Source organism: Oncorhynchus gorbuscha, linkage group LG18 (assembly GCF_021184085.1).
Source record: "Oncorhynchus gorbuscha isolate QuinsamMale2020 ecotype Even-year linkage group LG18, OgorEven_v1.0, whole genome shotgun sequence".
Taxonomy (NCBI): Eukaryota; Metazoa; Chordata; class Actinopteri; order Salmoniformes; family Salmonidae; genus Oncorhynchus; species Oncorhynchus gorbuscha.
The window spans coordinates 59,131,456-59,147,900 of record NC_060190.1 but is presented as its reverse complement, the minus strand read 5'-3'; the positions used below and the strand labels follow the sequence as shown (position 1 = coordinate 59,147,900).

Below are 16,445 nucleotides of genomic sequence, written 5' to 3'. Positions count from 1 at the left end.
GTTTACAATACAAAGAATGATTAGGGTAAACAACCATTAAATGTGAGAGAAGTGGGATCTCTGACAGTTGCTACTATTATTTGTGTGGTCAACTTCATAGCTAGCCCTTGGTGGGTTAAAGAGATCCTAACAAACCACAATAAACAACAATAATAAAAACAACTAACCTTTTCCTGAAGTTGCTTTGGGCAATATTGTTCTATAACACTAAATTATACTGTTGAACCATTAGTAGTTTAGTATAGCCTATTAGTATAGCCTAGTATAGCCTAAGATTATGACAACACTATATAGCTCAGAAAGTCTACATAATTGCAATGAGTGAAAAGTGTTCCTCGGTTGACAATTTCCTGCATGTTGCACTGATGCTTATAGGTTCACCACCACTGTTTCACATTGTGTAATTATTGTTTTTTCCCCTTTCAGCACATTGGCTAATATTCTTTCCATGGTTCTGTACAGTACTGTACTATGTTGTCTTATGTTATGGGAGCTGAAACAGCTTTATTCACCATTTTCAAAAATGTTCAAAAAGCACAAATAGCTAGATTCCTTTTAGACACATGTCCGTACACAATAAAACATGTTGACAGAATTCAAATGGACTGCTAGCCCTAAAACACGAGGACAGTTTGCATGTGGCGCAGCACCTGTCATGTGCTTCTTGTTTTCCATTTTCAATTCCGTTACCAATCATAATAGACGGCCTATTCAATTGTCGCTCTACAATTTGAGGAAATGTTCTGGCTACATCAGGAGAGAAAGAGTGATTGACATGACGTATTTGTGACTATCCCACTCCATTATGACATAACAGCATTACCATCAAAAAACACTTCTTTCTTCACAAAATGTCAAAGCAGTTTAGTCCCTGGGTAAGGGGATAGAATGTGCCTTATCCCTGTCATTGTGTGGGGTGTAAAGCGCTCGGTTGTCCCTGTTGTGTGATTGAGCAGAAAATAACTAACCCACGCATGTTCCCTCCAACCAGCTCTGGGCTAGGGAACAACCGAGGGATTGTTCTGTGTGTAATTTATACACAGGGTTGGGGAGTAACTGATTAAACTATTAAATGTAATCAGTAACATGTAATCTGATTACAAAAACTATAACTGTTACTTTACCAGCAACAACAAAAAAATTGATTACTTTTATATTCAGAAGGGATGTTTGCAAGAAGAAAAAAATAATAATTATGACACCTTTCTGTTCAACATTGAAAAAAGGTGCAAGTTAAAGTTTGTTCCACCTGAGAGAGTGTCATAGACAGCTATGATGACGTACAAAATACATTTGATGGATATTTGTTGTCTTCTTCTAATACCTGAAAGGAAAACTCCACCCAAAAACTATATTTTGGTATTTGTTTCATTTGTCCATTGTTGGCATAGTCCCAAAATGTTTTTCTTCTCAGCAATCAAGTTTTCAAGATAAGTAACTTTCAAAATACAGAAATGATCCCATATTATGATTATTTTTTAAGTAATCTAAAAGTCACAGAATGTAATCATATTACGTACCGAGTGTAGGAAATCCAAAAGTTATGTTACTGATTACAAATTTGGACAGGTAACTTCTAACTGTAACTGTAATTAATTACATTTAGAAAGTGACCTACTGTCATAACTGGGTCAGATTAGCTTTGCAATAAATAACTTCAACCAGATTCCCTTTCACCCGCAGAGGGGAGAGAAGGGAACTGGTGGGGGGTTGACAGCTCACGCCCTGTTGTAAATCAATTTCAGAACATTCAGCTATCTCCCTTTCCAAATTCACCCAAGGAATGTGACTTTGTCTACAGAGACCTTTTTCCACCAAAACTCGAACATGTTCTGAAGCAAATAGTGGAACAATATATCTTACAAAGAACATGGGGAATGGTCAGAGGCAATATGGAGAACACTGGTGATGTTTCAAGTGTTGTTTTGTGATGTCATTAAAAATGTTATAAAGGAAATACCGTAACTTGAAAAGTATACACACTATTTGTGTGAAGTGTCCGTCCGATGCGCTGTGCATGAAATATGAAAAATTATGAAAGTGTTTTTGTCGAGAGATGGATACGATTTTAGGAGCCATAAGAGATAAACGTTTCTATAACTTTATACAAGTAAGTAGTCACAGTCCCCTTGAGGTCACATAGCGTGTCAGCCTGAAGGAATCCCCCCCTTTTTGAACGAACAATATAAAATGATGGGTTAACAATTAACATGTCACACCAGAAAAACATCAAGCTGCAGCTCACATTTAAAGGTGGTTGGAACTTTGAATCTCAACACAAGATAGAGATATAAAGTCACCACCTGGACAATCACTAGTATTGATGATTAGCAGTCCTAAATATCTAGAAAAACTCATTTAAGTAGGACCATTCTACTACTCTCTTCAAATCATCGTATTCTACTACTCTTATCAACCCATTGGGAACCATCAACACAGCTGGCTAGCCTATCTTCAAAGGAGCATCTTTCAGAGTGGATGGAAGTAGAATAAACTCTGTAGCTCTGTTCAGGACTACACAACAAGTCACTGGATAAAGGACGACAGCAGAGAAGAACAACAGTAGAAGACGGGTGGGGACCCCTTTTGGACAATCAGAGCCTTACAAGCGTGCCGCAAAAAGGCCCAACACCCTTTCCAAGAAGGCCTGGTTCTGACAAAATACACAAAGAACCAAGATATTTCACATAAATACATTAGTGATTTCTTACTCATGTTCATGTGCAAAGTCTATGATTACTGTGTGAGTAGTTTCCAAATGTACCAAAGTATTATGTCCCTGTCCCTCAGATATTTGGCAAACTGCTTGCTCTATTGTACTTATTGGAGAAAATGTAAGCTGAGTCATACATTTAATGTGTTATGCAATCAAGGATACAGGTGGCTATGGTTGCACATTTTGGGGAATATTCAGAGGGGGAAACTTTCTGTGGGAATGAACGGGAAAATATGGGAATTGTAAGGGGTGCATACTGGCGACAGAAGTCAGACACAGGATAGCAAAAACTGTGTTTCCAAACGGCGCAGTTTAATAACAAAAGAAAACACCTGAAAACAGAACAATCAAATGGGTACATAACCCGACGCCAGGACAGATGTGCACAAGCACTTACAATAAACAATCACTGACAAAGACATGAGGGGGAACAGAGGGTAAAATACACAACATGTAATTGATGGGATTCGGAACCAGCTGTGATGGAAGACAAGACAAAACCATAGGAAAATGAAAAGAAGATCAGCGATGGCTAGAAGGTCAGTGACTTCGACCGCCGAACGCCGCCCGAACAAGGAGAGAGACCAACTCCGGCAAAAGTCGTGACAGTACCCCCGGCCTCGGGATGACGCGGCCTCGGGGACGATCCGGAGGGCGAGGCACAGGGCAATCCGGACGAAGACGGTGGAACTCCTGCAGCATAGATGAGTCCAACACGTTCTCGACCAGAACCCAGCTCCTCTCCTCCGGGTCTACCAGATCCTGGCTGGCTGGTGGTTCCGGCAGATCCTGGCTGACTGGCACTTCTGGCAGATCGGCGGATCCTGGCTGAATAGCGGATCTAACTGATCCTGGCCGACTGGCGGATCCTGGCCAACTGGCGGATCCTGGCCGACTGGCGGATCCTGGCTGACTGGCAGTTCTGGCGGATCCTGGCTGACTGGTAGTTCTGGCAGATCCTGGCGGATCCTGGCGGATCCTGGCAGACTGGCGGACCCTTGCTGACTGGCGGATCCTGGCACACTGGCGGATCCTGGCAAACTGGCGGATCTAACTGATCCTGGCTGACTGGCGGATCCTGGCTGACTGGCGGATCCTGGCTGACTGGCGGATCCTGGCAGATCCTGGCTGACTGGAGGCACTGGCGGCGCTGGGCAGACTGGCGGCACTTGCGGCGCTGGGCAGACTGGCGGCGCTTGCGGCGCTGGGACTGGCGGCGCTTGCGGCGCTGGGTTCCCAATCAGAGGTTGGAGTCATTAAAATTTAGGTTGGAGTCATTAAAACTAAATGTTCAACCACTACAAATTTCTTGATAACAAACTATAGTTTTGTCAAGTCGGTTAGGACATCTACTTTGTTTATGACACAAGAAATGTTTCCAACCATTGTTTACAGACAGATTATTTCACTTATAATTCACTGTATCAGAAGTTTACACACACTAAGTTGACTGTGCCTTCAAACAGCTTGGAAAATTCCAGAAAAGGATGTCATGGTTTTAGAAGCTTCTGATAGGCTAATTGACATCATTTGAGTCAATTGGAGGTGTACCTGTGGATGTATTTTAAGGCTTACCTTCAAACTCAGTGCCTCTTTGCTTGACATCATGGGAAAATCAAAATAAATCAGCCAAGACCTCAGAAAAAAATGGTAGACCTCCACAAGTCTGGTTCATCCTTGGGAGCAATTTCCAAATGCCTGAACGTACCTCGTTCATCTGTACAAACAATAGTACGCAATTATAAACACAATGGGACCACGCAGCCGTCATACCGCTCTGTCTCCTAGAGATGAACACACATTGGTGCGAAAAGTGCAAATCAATCCCAGAACAACAGCAAAGGACCCTGTGAAGATGCTGGAGGAAACGAGTAGAGAAGTATCTACATCCACAGTAAAATGAGTCCTATATCGACATAACCTGAAAGGCCACTCAGCAAGGAAGAAGCCACTGCTCCAAAACCACCATAAACAAGCCAGATTACGGTTTGCAACTGCACATGGGGACAAAGATCGTACTTTTTGGAGAAATGTCCTCTGGTCTGATGAAACAAAAATAGAACTGTTTGGCCATAATGACCATTGTAATGTTTGGAAGATAAAGGGGGAGTCTTGCAGGCCGAAGAACACCATCCCAACCATGAAGCACAGGGGTGGCAGCATCATGTTGTGGGGGTGCTTTGCTGCAGAAGGGACTGGTGCACTTCACAAAATAGATGGCATCATGAGGTAGGAAAATTATGTGGATATATTGAAGCAACATGGTCGTTGATCCAAGATGGCGTAGCAGTGAAGACGTGTTTTTGTTCGTCCTCTCGTGTACCTTTGTATTTTTAGTATATATTATCTCTTTTAGATTTTTAATTCGATTATACCTTCCGGTAACCTGCCTCACCCAATGTGATACGGAATCGCTATTATTTTAAATATTAGAACACATTCAAGAACCATCAGAAGCTAACCAGCTAATTAGCTACAAGCTATTTAGTCATTGTTAGCCACTGCTAGCGGCTTTTACCTTCTGCACAGATACCAGCCCTGTTTTTTAGCCTGGATAATACTCACCAGTTGACCAGTATCGGACTGTCTCTCCACAACAATGTCGTATTCCTGCTGTAATCCCTGGACCACTACTTCTGATCTTCACAGCTAGCTTGCACTCACCGTGGAACCCAGTACCGAAGCTATCCCTGTGGCCCACCTCCCGGCCTACTCAGCTGTTCACCTGAACCCCGGTCATACAGGGCTAGAGCCCAATACTCCACCGGATCCTTGCTGTAAACTCTGGACCTTGGCACCGGATCACCGCTGCTACCGATTGGCTATAGTGGCTAACGCCACTGCCACGAAGCTAGCACCAATTAGCTGTGAGCCAGACGCATCTCCCGGCTAGCAAACTAAATTCTACAATACCTCTTTCACCACCGGCACGGTGCGCCGCTGCACCACCATGACTGGTCTGCCGACGAATACTCCATCCGCTGTGCCTTCAACCGGCCTCCGTCGGAGCAGACGCTCCTACTAGCCCCGGGCTACTAACTTTAAACGCCGTGTCGCCCACGTGCTAGCGTAGTGGCGGCTTCCCTGTTCCATCTGATGCTGCCCCCTGGACACTATGATCACATGGCTATATAGCTGATGCCTGCTGGACTGTCCATTAATCACGGTACTCCATTCTGTTTATTTATTATTTATCTGTCGACCCCAGCCGCGAACTCAGGCTCTGTGTGTAGTTAATCCGACCTTCTCTGCCTAGTCATCGCCATTTTACCTGCTGTTGTTGTGTTAGCTGATTAGCTGTTGTTGTCTCACCTGTTTTAGCTAGCTCTCCTAATCAACACCTGCAATTTACTTTATGCCTCGCTGTATGTCTCTCGTAAATGTCAATATGCCTTGTATACTGTTGTTCAGGTTAGTTATCATTGTTTTAGTTTACAATGGAGCCCCTAGTTCCACTCTTCATACCTCTGATACCTCCTTTGTCCCACCTCCCACACATACGGTGACCTCACCCATTACAACCAGCCTGTCCAGAGATACAACCTCTTATCATCACCCAGTGCCTGGGCTTACCTCCGTTGTTCCCACACCCCACCATACCCCTGTCTGCACATTATGCCCTGAATATATTCTACCATACCCAGAAATCTGCTCCTTTTATTCTTTGTCCCCAACGCTCTAGGCGACCAGTTTTGATAGTCTTTAGCCGCACCCTCATCCTACTCCTCCTCCTCTCTTCCGCAGGTGATGTGGAGGTAAAACCAGGCCCTGCATGTCCCCAGGCACCCTAATTTGTTGACTTCTGTGATCGAAAAAGGCTTGTTTTCATGCATGTCAACATCAGAAGCCTTCTCCCGAAGTTTGTTTTACTCACTGCTTTAGCACACTCTGCCAACCCGGATGTCCTTGCCGTATCTGAATCCTGGCTTAGGAAGGCCACTAAAAATTCTGAGATTTCCATACCCAACTATAACATTTTCCGTCAAGATAGAACTGCCAAAGGGGGAGGAGTTGCATTCTACTGCAGAGATAATTAGATAAAGTAATGTCATACTTTTCAGGTCCATACCCAAACAGTTCGAACTTCTAATTTTAAAAATGAACCTCTCCAGAAATAAGTCTCTCACTGTTGCCACCTGCTACCGACCCCCCTCAGCTCCCAGCTGTGCCCTGGACACCATTTGTGAATTGATCGCCCCCCATCTAGCTTCAGAGTTTGTTCTGTTAGGTGACCTAAACTGGGACATGCTTAACACCCCGGCAGTCCTACAATCTAAGCTAGATGCCCTCAATCTCACACAAATCATCAAGGAACCCACCAGGTACAACCCTAAATCAGTAAACATGGGCACCCTCATTGACATTATCCTGACCAACTGGCCCTCCAAATACACCTCCGCTGTCTTCAATCAGGATCTCAGCGATCACTGCCTCATTGCCTCTATCCGCTATGGGTCCGTGGTCAAACGACCACCCCTCATCACTGTCAAACACTCCCTAAAACACTTCTGCGACCAGGCCTTTCTAATCGACCTGGCCCGGGTATCCTGAAAGGATATTGACCTCATCCCGTCAGTTGAGGATGCCAGGTCATTCTTTAAAAGTAACTTCCTCACCATCTTAGATAAGCATGCTCCGTTCAAATAATGCAGAACTAAGAACAGATATAGCCCTTGGTTCACTCCAGACCTGACTGCCCTAGACCAGCACAAAAACATCCTGTGGCGGACTGCAATAGCATCGAATAGTCCCCGCGATATGCAACTTTTCAGGGAAGTCAGGAACCAATACACGCAGTCAGTCAGGAAAGCAAAGGCCAGCTTTTTCAAGCAGAAATTTGCATCCTGTAGCTCTAACTCCAAAAAGTTCTGGTACACTGTAAAGCACCTCCTCCCAGCTGCCCACTGCAGTGAGGCTAGGTAACACGGTCACCACCGATAAATCCATGATAATCGAAAACTTCAACAAGCATTTCTCAACGGCTGGCCATGCCTTCCTCCTGGCTACTCCAACCTCGGCCAACAGCCCCGCCCCCTCCCGCAGCTACTCGCCCAAGCCTCCCCAGCTTCTCCTTTACCCAAATCCAGATAGATGTTCTGAAAGAGCTGCAAAACCTGGACCCATACAAATCAGCTGGGCTTGACAATCTGGACCCTCTATTTCTGAAACTATCCACCACCATTGTCGCAACCCCTATTACCAGCCTGTTCAACCTCTTTTCCATCTTGTCTGAGATCCCAAGGATTGGAGAGCTCCGCGGTCATCCCTCTCTTCAAAGGGGGAGACACCCTGGACCCAAACTGTTACAGACCTATATCCATCCTGCCTGCCTATCTAAGGTCTTCGAAAGCCAAGTCAACAAACAGAACGCCGACCATCTCGAATCCCACCGTACCTTCTCCGCTGTGCATTCCGGTTTCCGAGCCGGTCAAGGGTGCACCTCAGCCACGCTCAAGTCACTAAACAATATCATAACCGCCATAAAAGACAGTACTGTGCAGCCGTCTTCATCGACCTGGCCTAGGCTTTCGACTCCGTCAATCACCATATTCTTATCGGCAGACTCAGTAGCCTCGGTTTTTCTAATGACTGCCTTGCCTGATTCACCAACTACTTTGCAGACAGAGTTCAGTGTTTGAAATCGGAGGGCATGTTGTCCGGTCCTCTGGCAGTCTCTATGGGGGTACCACAGGGTTCAATTCTCGAGCCGACTCTTTTCTCTGTATATATTTCGCTACACTCGCATTAACATCTGCTAACCATGTGTATGTGACAAATAAAATTTGATTTGATTTGATTTGCAGCTGTACATAGTCCATCTGTAAATAGCCCACCCAATTGACCTATCTTATTCCCATACTGTTTTTATTTATTTACTTTTCTGCTCTTTTGCACACCAGTATCTCTACTTGCACATGTTCATCTGATAATTTATCACTCCAGTGTTAATTTGCTAAATTGTAATTATTCGCCGACCTCCTCAAGCCTTTTGCACACAATGTATATATACTTTCTACTGTGTTATTGACTTGTTTATTGTTTACTCCATGTGTAACTCTGTGTTGTTGTCTGTTCACACTGCTATGCTTTATCTTGGCCAGTTTGCAGTTGTAAATGAGAACTTGTTCTCAACTAGCCTACCTGGTTAAATAAAGGTGAAATAAAACAACATCAAGACATCAGTCTGGAAGTTAAAGTTTGGTTGCAAATGGGTCTTCCAAAATGGACAATGACCCCAAGCATACTTCCAAAGTTGTGGCAAAATGGCATAAGGACAACAAAGTCAAGGTATTGGAGTGGCCGTCACAAAGCCCTGACCTCAATCCTATAGACAATTTGTGTGCAGAACGGAAATAGCGTGACCAAGCAAGGAGGCCTACAAACCTGACTCAGTTACACCAGCTCTGTCAGGAGGAATGGGCCAAAATTCACCCAACTTATTGTGGGAAGCTTGTGGAAGGATACCTGAAATGTTTGACCCAAGTTAAACAATTTAAAGGCAATGCTACCAAATACTAATTGAGTGTATGTAAACTTCTGACCCACTGGGAATGTGATGAAAGAAATAAAAGCTGAAATAAATCTCTACTATTATTTTGACATTTCACATTCTTAAAATAAAGTGGTGATCCTAACTGACCTAAAACAGGGACTTTCCACTTGGATTAAAATGTCAGGAATTGTGAAAAATTGAGTTTAAATGTATTTGGCTCAGGTGTATGTAAACTTCTGACTTCAACTGTAGACAATTGCATTGGCTATAATACACCACAGCAGGCCTAATGCCTAGTCAAACATGTGCTCAAATAAACATTACAGTAATGTTGAAATGTATACATAATATTAATACACTGAGTATGAATGATATATTATAGAAAATAGTCTAGCTCCATAAATGAGTAACGCTAATAAAAAGCTAATCGGTAACAGTCATGCTCATGCATTCTAATGCAAAATGCTAACAGTAATGCTAACGCTAGCAGGTGCGCGAGCTAGCTAACAAGCTCAACACACAGTAATTATACAAAATAGACCACAAAACTTAACTCCACATAATATGACAGCTATCTCAAGGCACTTACATTTGGATGAACGTGCAATTAAACATCAGGCATACAGGAGGAAAACCTCCTGCTAAAGTTAACTGTGAAACTGCTCATCCGGATGGAGAAAGCATGATTTCTGACCACACATCGTGCTGGGGTCATAGATTAATATGAAGTCCCGGGGATTAAGTCCGTTGATTGGTTTAACAAGATGGTGATATGTACTTGGCGTCACCTTGACCAATAAGACAGTAACAAACGTGTGGATCCTCTGAATGAGACTATGCTGCCAGACTAGAACTAACCAGAAGGGACGGCTAGAATAAACTGGCCGTTTTAACATGCTTCAGAGTTATTGAATTAACTTGTCAGGTGACACTGAGGTGGTCAGGTTTGCCACATCTTCAATCAACTTCTATTGTATTCCACTCTATCAGAAAACTATAAGGGCACAAGACGAAACGCAGATGCAGACACAGGAGGCAGATGGTTTGAGTCTGATATTTATTACATTCAAAAGGGGTAGGCAAGAGAATGGTCGTGGACAGGCAAAAGGTGAAACCAGTTCAGAGATTAGGAGGTACAGTGTGGCAGGCAGGCAGAATGGTCAGGCAGGTGGGTACAGAGTCCAGAAAACAGCCAAGGGTCAAAACCGGGAGGACTCATAAAAGAGAATAGACAAGGCAGGAGCACAGGGAAACCACACTAGTTGACTTGGAAAATACAAGACAAACTGGCACAGAGAGACAGGAAACACAGGGATATATACACCAGGGATAACAAGCGACACCTGGAGGGGATGGAGACAATAACAAGGATAGGTGAAACTGATCAGGGTGTGACAGAAAACATTATTTATCCATTAATTTATCATGTAGCAGCCAAGCCTGGAATGCATTTCTTCACTCTAAAGGTGTTTGGGTAAATGTAGAGCCTTATATGTATCTCAAGACATGGCTCTAGGTAAATTTTCCATGTTATGCCTATGACCTACTGTATTTTGCCGGCTATGACATAGGCACAGAGTTTCTATGCGCAATATCACAGATGCGCAATACCACAGATGCGCAATATCGCGAGACTTTCAGAAACGCTTGCGAAACAGACCAAACAAGCCGGGATTTGTGGTTTAAGAAGTCAATGATAGAAGTGAAAAAATATTCCTTAGGTGTTAATTTTCTCTAAATCTAAATACATAACCTAGATTCGATCTAATGTGTTAATTAGTTGAACATGTTTTTATTCCAACCTTGTGAAAGGGACAAACGGATACGTTTTCATTTTTCTCAAAAACAACTTTATATCGATGGAGTGCGTTTGATTTGACGGCTTGCACATGCGCAGTTCGGCGCGAGACGACCGTTAGACCCAATGACGGGTTTCTACGATTGAGTTTAGATATCCAACGTCGCCATGACATCGCCTACAAGTGTGGTCGGGGATTTCTATTGGAGAAGCAGTTTTAGCCTATTTTCATATTGTACTTCTCTTTGCCATAGGTCTTCGCATTAATCAAAGCAACTGGTTGCTATGGCATCCGGGAGAGGTCGCCCGTCAACCAATCAGAGATGAATTCCCACGGTCTTATCAACCAATGAAAATAGGACTCTGGGAATAGCGGAAATACATGAAACCCATACCACAAATACATTTTTTGCTCATACCACGTGTTTATAGGGAATCGCGAGTTGATGATCGCCTAAAGCCAAGGTAAAAATGCATTCACCGGTAAAAACGGTTTATAACTTTTATAAGTTGATCATTTTGCCTGGCGGTAAATTAAGTAAATTCTACCTATATGCATACAAATCAATTTCTGACTATTTTGCACGGCGACCTAACGTTAGCTAACTACCAAACTAAAGCTAACGGTACCCTCGCTAGAAGCACTAGCAGTAACCATAAATGAACGTTGTGGATCAGTCTTAACACTTACCAGCATTAAATAGAGAGGTTTCTAACATTGTTTTTCTAAGGCAGTGGTGGAAAAAGTACCCAATTGTCATACTTGAGTAAAAGTTCGAATTTTTGATATTTTTTTAAACCTTTTATAGAAAATAACTAAAGTAAAAGTCACCCAGTAAAATACTACATAAGTAAAAGTCTAAAAGTATTTTATTTTAAATATACTTTAGTATCAAAAGTAAATGTAATTGCTGAAATATACTTAAATATCAAATATAAGAGTATTAATAATGTCAAATCCCTCATTATGCAAACCAGTCAGCCCAAGTTTTTTACATATATTTATTTATTTACGGATAACCAAGGGCACATTCCCAACACTCAGCCATTAATTTCCAACGGAAGCATTTGTGTTTAGGCAGTCCACCAGATCAGACGCAGTAGGGATATCGAGAGAACATCCTGGGTCAAGTGCAAGAATTGGACTATTTTCTTGTCAAAATGTAATGAGTACTTTTGGGTGTCAGGGAAAACGTATGAAGTAAAAAGTACATTATTTTCTTTAGGAATGTAGTGAAGTAAAAGTTGTTAAAACTATATAAATAGTAAAGTACAGAAAATCCCCAAAATGACTTATGCTGTACATTAAAGTATTTTTACTGAAATACTTTACACCACTGTTCTAAGGCAATGTCAGAGACAAAGTTTAACTTACCTTAGACTCCCAATGTGTCCCAAAGTTTCACTGTGTGTTTGACATTTCTCAACGCTCTCATAAAGAGTTTGTGTAACTTGTGTGCAAATGTGTTCCTCCAGTCTTTATTGTTATGCCTGTAGATTTGGAACAGTGACTTTTCATTTCACTGTCAACTCTGTGTGTGAGATAAGAGAGGTCTCTGGTGGTGGTGTAGGCTTAGAGTCACAGAGCCTTGTCTTTGGTTTTTCCTATAATTTGGAACCCGACTCAGGTTGCATAGGTGCCCACTCTTTGATATACAGTACCAGTTAAAAGTTTGGACACACCTACTCATTCAAGGGTTTTCATTTATTTTTACTATTTTCTACATCGTAGGATAATAGTGAAGACATCAAAACTATGAAATAACACATATGGAGCCATGTAGTAACAAAGAAAGTGTTAATTAAACAACTTAATTAGTTAATTAAACAAAAACAAAATATATTTTGTATCTTAGATTTTTAAAAGTAGCCACCCTTTGCCTTGACAGCTTTGCACACTTTTGGCATTCTCTCAACCAGCTTCATGGGGAATGCTTTTCCAACAGTCTTGAAGGAGTTCCCACATATGCTGAGCACTTGTTGGCTGCTTTTCCTTCACTCTGTGGTCAAACTCATCCCAAACCATCACTAGCACATTAAAGGCTGCTGCCTATAGGCATAGACTAGAAGTCACTGGCCACTTTAACCTCACTACGGTACGTGGGACGCTACCTGGCCAACATCCAGTGAAATTGCAGAGCGCCAAATTCAAAAACAGAAATACTCATTATAAAATTCATAAAACACACAAGTGTTATACATTGGTTTAAAGATGAACTTCTTGTTAATCCAACCACGGTGTCAGATTTCAAAAAGGCTTTACGGCGAAAGCATACTATGCGATTATCTGAGAATAGCGCCCAGCACACAAATCATTACAACAGTTACCAGTCAAGTAGAGGAGTTACACAAGTCAGAAATGGAGATAAAAATTAATCACTCACCTTTGATGATCTTCATATGGTTGCACTCACAAGACTTCATTTACTCAATAAATGTTTGTTTTGTTCGATAAAGTCCCTGTTTATATCCAAAAACCTCAGTTTTGTTCTCGCGTTTTATTCAGTAATCCACAGGCTCAAACGCAGTCACAACAGGCAAACGAAAAATCCAAATAGTATCCGTAAAGTTCGTAGAAACATTTCAAACTATGTTTATAATCAATCCTCAAGTTGTTTTTAGCCTAAATAATCAACAATATTTCAACCTGACAATAATGTCGTCAAAATAAAAGGTAAACGAGAAAGGCGCGCTCTCGGTCGCACGTATGAAAAAGCTCTGTGACATTGTAGGGTCCACTCATTCAGAGTGGTCTTATGCCCTCATTTTTCAGAATACAAGCCTGAAACAATTTCTAAAGACTGTTGACATCTAGTGGAAGCCATAGGAAGTGCAATTTGAGTCCTAAGTCAATGGATACTGTAATGGAGTTCAGTAGAAAACTACAAACATTTAAAAAATCCCACTTCCTGAATGGATTTTTCTCAGGTTTTGCCTGCCAAATCAGTTCTGTTATACTCACAGACATTATTTTAACAGTTTTGGAAACTTTCGAGTGTTTTCTATTATATGCATATCCTAGCTTCTGGGCCTGAGTAGCAGGCAGTTTACTTTGGGCACGCTTTTCATCCGGAAGTTAAAATAGCCCTACCCTTGTGAAGTTAAGGAATGGAACACTAGTCACTTTAATAATGTTTACATATCTGGCATTACTCATCTCATATGTATATAACGTATTCTATACTGTTCTACGGTATCTTAGTCACTTAGTGTTTACATATCTTGCATTACTCGTATGTATATACTGTATTCTATACAATTCTACTGTATCTTAGTCTGTTCCAATCTGATATCGTTGTCCATATGTACACTACTCAAAAAAATAAAGGGAACACTAAAATAACACATCCTAGATCTGAATGAAAGAAATATTCTTATTAAATACTTTTTTCTTTACATAGTTGAATATACTGACAACAAAATCACACAAAAATTATCAATGGAAATCAAATTTATCAACCCATGGAGGTCTGGATTTGGAGTCACACTCAAAATTAAAGTGGAAAACCACACTACAGGCTGATCCAACTTTGATGTAATGTCCTTAAAACAAGTCAAAATGAGGCTCAGTAGTGTGTGTGGCCTCCACATGCCTGTATGACCTCCCTACAACGCCTGGGCATGCTCCTGATGAGGTGGCGGATGGTCTCCTGTGGGATCTCCTCCCAGACCTGGACTAAAGCATCCGCCAACTCCTGGACAGTCTGTGGTGCATGGAGTGAGACATGATGTCCCAGATGTGCTCAATTGTATTCAGGTCTGGGGAACGGGTGGGCCAGTCCATAGCATCAATGCCTTCCTCTTGCAGGAACTGCTGACACACTCCAGCCACATGAGGTCTAGCATTGTCTTGCATTAGGAGGAACCCAGGGCCAACTGCACCAGCATATGGTCTCACAAGGGGTCTGAGGATCTCATCTTGGTACCTAATGCCAGTCAGGCGCCAGTGGCAAATTTGTCAATCTTGGTGTTCTCTGGCAAATGCCAAACGTCCTGCACGGTGTTGGGCTGTAAGCACAACCCCCACCTGTGGACGTCGGGCCCTCATACCACCCTCATGGAGTCTGTTTTTGACCGTTTGAGCAGACACATGCACATTTGTGGCCTGCTGGAGGTCATTTTGCAGGGCTCTGGCAGTGCTCCTCCTGCTCCTCCTTGCACAAAGGCGGAGGTAGCGGTCCTGCTGCTGGGTTGTTGCCCTCCTACGGCCTCCTCCACGTCTCCTGATGTCCTGGCCTGTCTCCGGGTAGTGCCTCCATGCTCTGGACACTACACTGACAGACACAGCAAACCTTCTTGCCACAGCTCGCATTGATGTGCCATCCTGGATGAGCTGCACTACCTGAGCCACTTGTGTGGGTTGTATACTCCGTCTCATGCTACCACTAGAGTGAAAGCACCGCCAGCATTCAAAAGTGAGCAAAACATCAGCCAGAAATCATAGGAACTGAGAAGTGGTCTGTGGTCCCCACCTGCAGAACCACTCCTTTATTGGGGGTGTCTTGCTACTTGCCTATAATTTCCACCTGTTGTCTATTCCATTTGCACAACAGCATGTGACATTTATTGTCAATCAGTGTTGCTTCCTAAGTGGACAGTTTGATTTCACAGAAGTGTGATTGACTTGGAGTCACAGTGTGTTGTTTAAGTGTTCCCTTTATTTTTTTGAGCAATGTATATAGTCTTACTTCATTCCTACTTAGATGTGTGTGTATTGGGTTTATGTTGTGTAATTAGTTTGATATTACTTGTTAGATATTACTGCACTGTCGGAGCTAGATGCACAAGCAATTCGCTACACCTGCAATAACATCTGCTAATCACGTGTGTGAACAATAACATTTGATTTTAATTGGGTTGAGGCGGGTGATTGTGGAGGCCAGGTCATCTGATGCAGCACTCCATCACTCTCCTTGGTCAAATAGCCCTTCCAGAGCTTGGGGGTGTTTTTTTGGTCATTGTCTTGTTGAAAAACAAATGATAGTCCCATTAAGCTCAACCCAGATGGGATATCACTTCAGAATGCTGTGGTAGCCATGCTGTTTAAGTGTGCCTTGAACCACACTTGCTGCGGAGATCACCCCATCCATTCACATACTGGTTGGAACGAGGATCTCAAATTTGGACTCAAGTTTTTCTTGGCCCAAGCAAGTCTCTTCTTATTATTGGTGTCCTTTAGTAGTGATTTCTTTGCAGAAATTCAACCATGAAGGCCTGATTCACACAGTGTTCTCTGAGCAGTTGATGTTGAGATGTGTCTGTTACTTGAACTCTGTGAAGCATTTATTTGGGCTGCAATCTGAGTCTGGTAGCTATCTAATGAACTTATCCTCTGCAGCAGAAGTAACTCTGGGTCTTCCTTTTTTGTGTTGGTCCTCATGAGAGCCAGTTTCATCGTAGTGCTTGATGGTTTTTGCGACTACACTTGAAGAAACATT

The 16,445-nt window shown here is 42.6% G+C and overlaps 1 protein-coding gene across 1 annotated transcript in view; it reads left to right on the top strand.

Annotated features, from left to right (window-relative positions):
* The first annotated feature begins 11,388 nt into the window (after positions 1 to 11,388).
* LOC124003323 (inositol hexakisphosphate kinase 2-like) overlaps positions 11,389 to 16,445 on the top strand; it is a 35,614-nt gene continuing 30,557 nt past the window's right edge. The window contains exon 1 of the mRNA XM_046311475.1: positions 11,389 to 11,472. The gene's annotated coding sequence lies outside the window, so the exon portion shown is untranslated. The remainder of the gene's footprint in view (positions 11,473 to 16,445) is intronic.